We start from the raw sequence: 3,574 nt of genomic DNA, 5'->3' as shown, positions 1-3,574 counted from the left end.
AATGTGAAGGGTTGAAGGTCATTTTGAGGCTGGATTTTTGGCAAAATCAGGTTTCTGATTATGTATCTTTTTCTGATTCAACTATGATTTTACCTTACCGTATTTGATCTTTGTTATTTAACAAATTGAGAGTTCTGTCTATTTTCCATGGCGTTTAAGTGCATTGATTTGTATTTGTATGTATATAAGTGATCGCGGATAACTATAGATACCAGTGCTGTATAGTAGTAGTTCTTACAGTGTTTTATGAAGAAATACAACCTTATCGCACTTAGGGAAATTAAGTCCGATACACATTTTTATCGCCATCAAATTAGTTTCTCATGTCTTATCTTTTGAATATTTATTACATTTTCTTTTCATAATGCAACAATGGTTCCTTTAGCACTGGAAGCAACCTACTGTCTGCTGCCCATAGATATTGCTCTTTTCTTGAAAAAGAGCAAAACTATAATAGAAATGTCCTTAAATAGAGGCTGATTTGAAACCCAATGGAGCACCAAACCCTGCCTGGTCTTGCACCTCAGCCCGTCCTAGAGATATGAAGCTGTCTCCTACCCTGTTTACATGCTGTGGTCGTGGAACTAAAGTAACTCAAATGTACGGAATGGAATGGTAATAAAAAGTGATATTTTTCTATGAAACACCTTGAATGGGTTTCTTTTTGAAGAGAACTTTCCTTCCCCCCCACTCTGTCTGTCCCTCTCTATCCCTCTCTCTCTCTCTCTCTCTCTCTCTCTCTCTCTCTCTCTCTCTCTCTCTCTCCCCCTCTCTCTCCCCCTCTCTCTCTCTCTCTCTCTCTCCCCCCCCTCTCTCTCTCTCTCTCTCTCTCTCTCTCTCTCTCCCCCCCTCTCTCTCTCTCTCTCTCTCCCCCTCTCTCTCTCTGTCTCTCCCCCTCTCCCCCTCTCTCTCTCAATGACTGAAGATCTAGACGATGCTTATCGCGTAATGAAACGCCCTGGATTAGGGCCAGTCTCGCTCCTATCGGTCTCTTTTGATAAAGCAAACAAGGGGAATAATGGCGGCTTCCCGCCATTGGTACAGAGGACTCCCACCGAGCAGCGTTCAGGTGTGCTTGAGGCTGTTGAGTAGATACCTCCCTCTAAGAAGTGGTCTCGGTGTAAACAACTGTGTGTGAGGTGGGCGTCAGATGGCCATCGCTGGCAGCAGATAGGGTAGTTTGACGCCGTGTCGGGCCGTGAAGGCATGCTGTTGACATAAAGCGAGATTGGGTCCGGGAGTTATCACCTTCTGTTGTTGACTCTGTGCAAGTTCTCTGTGCTCCCCTTGTTCTCCTCAAGGCTCAACCTTGTTTTCCTTTCTCTCCTCGGCAGATCCCAGACCTATTGACTTTGGAAAAGAGACTGTCTTCAACCAGAAACCCCGCTTCAACGGAGGTGAGGCTCCGGTTACAACGCAAACACTTGATCTCTCCACCTCCTCTCCTCTCCTCCGCATCTCTCTTCTCCTCCGTCGCCGCCGCTCTCGGCCGCCTTCTCCTCTCCTCACTCCTTCACACCTTCCTTTCTATTCTTCATTTTCACAGTAAGATTATGTGGCTATGCTAGCAGGGAAGTAAGAGAAGTATTTCTGCCCTGAGGCCGGACAGAGTCCTCCATAAGCCTCATTAGGAGAAGTGTAGCATTAGCTCTGTTTCAGGGCCAGTTCTACACCCACAGTAAAGCTAATGCTACGTAGCATTAGCCCTGGGGTATAGCTAATGTTACGTGGCGCTGTCCCCGGAGTAGAGCTAATTCTGCATAGCACTAGCCCTGGAGCAGTGTCAGGTCCAGAGAAGCGCTAAAGCTACGCAGTGTTAGCCCTGGAGCAGAGCTAAAGCTACATAGCGTCATCCCAGAAACAGAGCTAATGCTACATCGTGTGAAGCGTGCAGCCCAGCTTTGCCTCTGGCTCTCCATGTTTTAGCTTCGTTACAACAAAAACCAAGCCTCTGGCTAGATACAGACTCAGGTCTATTTAAGTGTGCGTGTGTGCGTGTGTGTGTGTGTGTGTGCGTGTGTGTGTGTGTGTGTGTGTGTGTGTGTGTGTGTGTGTGTGTGCGTGTGTGCGTGTGTGTGCGTGTGTGTGTGTGTGAGACTTCAAGAACCAAGAAAGACAGGCACGTTCCCTCTGGGCATCTGGGAAAAAAACTGCTGTCTCTAACAATCAGTTTATTTTGTGTGGCTGTGTGTGTGGCTGTGCATGTGTGTGTTGCATACTTCTTAAAAGGAGTCAGTGTTTAATCAAGTCTCTTGACTGGAACAACAGAGAACACTTCGTTCTCGGTTTCAATCTTACTCTTATTCACTGTGCGTACTGCCCTGAATGCAGTCCTTAACTGGTGTCTGGCTTGTTCACGTGTCGACATACATAAGTGTATTAGACCCCCTGACACGCGCGCACCACACACCCTTCAGGTTGTTAGCTGTTTTAAAGCATTAGAAAAAAAAAAGCATGTTTTAAAGCACATCTTGTGGAGTAGCTTAGCGTGATTGTTTTTGTGTTTGAAATCGTTTAATCTATACCCCCTTTATAGATCACTATGCATTATTCATGTGTTTTTAATTAACACATATCGTTGCCCTTATGGTAATCCTTGGTCAAAACCCAAGAAAGACTTTCACAAAGTCCGCAGTCCACCTGCTGAGCAAGATGGTCCAGCCCCTACCTCCACCTCATTGACCTCATGTATCTGATAAGCTTTTATTTACTTCCTCAATCCCAGAAGGGAAATGAACATGAGTCATTGAACTGCAGCATGCTCTGTATGTTTACTGTCCTATAATAGCCCCTATACTTGCCTGTTCCCCTCACTGTGCACGAGCACCTGAAGTCTGCTACTGATTGTGACCATGCATTCATATATGTTTGTGTTGATGTGTCTTGGCTGCCTCCAGAAGATTAATGAACAATTTGAGACGAAAAAAAACCTTTGACTACCAAAACCCAAACTTAACCCTAACCTTTCCTCCCCCCCCCCCCCTTCCCCCCTTCCCAGGCTACGTCTTCCCGGGGTGGCCGCCCTCCTCCTCCACGCCGTCGTCGGCGGACCCTCCCTCGGTGACCCTGGTGTCGGAGAAGGACAAGGACAACGCCTGGCTGTACTCCCTGGACCCCATCCTGCTCACCATCATCGTGATGAGCTCCCTGGGCGTGGTGCTGGGCGCCGTGTGCGCCGGCATGCTGCTCTACTGCACCTGCTCCTACAGCGGGCTGTCCTCCCGCTCCTCCACCACCCTGGAGAACTACAACTTTGAGCTGTACGACGGCATCAAGCACAAGGTGAAGATCAACCAGCAGAGGTGCTGCTCCGAGGCGTGAGCGCGCGTGGGGCGGGGGGAGGGGGGGGGACCCTGGGGGTCTCGTGGTGAGGGTGGAGGAGCGGAAGGTCGGACAAAGGACTGGTGAGGGGGTGGAGGGCGTGGATGAGGGGGCAGATCTCTATCCTTGTCCCCCTCCGTGGAGAACGTACCGAGATGCGTTTGCGACGTTCTGCTCCCGCGATTGTAAAGGACGGGAGTCCTTTTTGTGTTTGCCTTCACGATGGAAACCGAAGCAGCACTACTCGGACGAG

The 3,574-nt window shown here is 48.8% G+C and overlaps 1 pseudogene across 1 annotated transcript; it reads left to right on the top strand.

Annotated features, from left to right (window-relative positions):
* The first annotated feature begins 1,334 nt into the window (after window positions 1-1,334).
* LOC311375755 (neuropilin-2 pseudogene) lies at window positions 1,335-3,321 on the top strand (annotated as a pseudogene). Its single transcript, XR_014684288.1, has 2 exons — window positions 1,335-1,397; window positions 2,999-3,321. The product of XR_014684288.1 is annotated as a neuropilin-2 pseudogene (transcript).
* Window positions 3,322-3,574: the final 253 nt, after the last annotated feature.

Source organism: Micromesistius poutassou (genome assembly GCF_964030765.1).
Source record: "Micromesistius poutassou genome assembly, contig: SCAFFOLD_1176, whole genome shotgun sequence".
NCBI classification, from domain to species: domain Eukaryota; kingdom Metazoa; phylum Chordata; class Actinopteri; order Gadiformes; family Gadidae; genus Micromesistius; species Micromesistius poutassou.
Note: the sequence above shows the minus strand (reverse complement) of the source record. Positions and strands in the feature narration are given on the sequence as shown.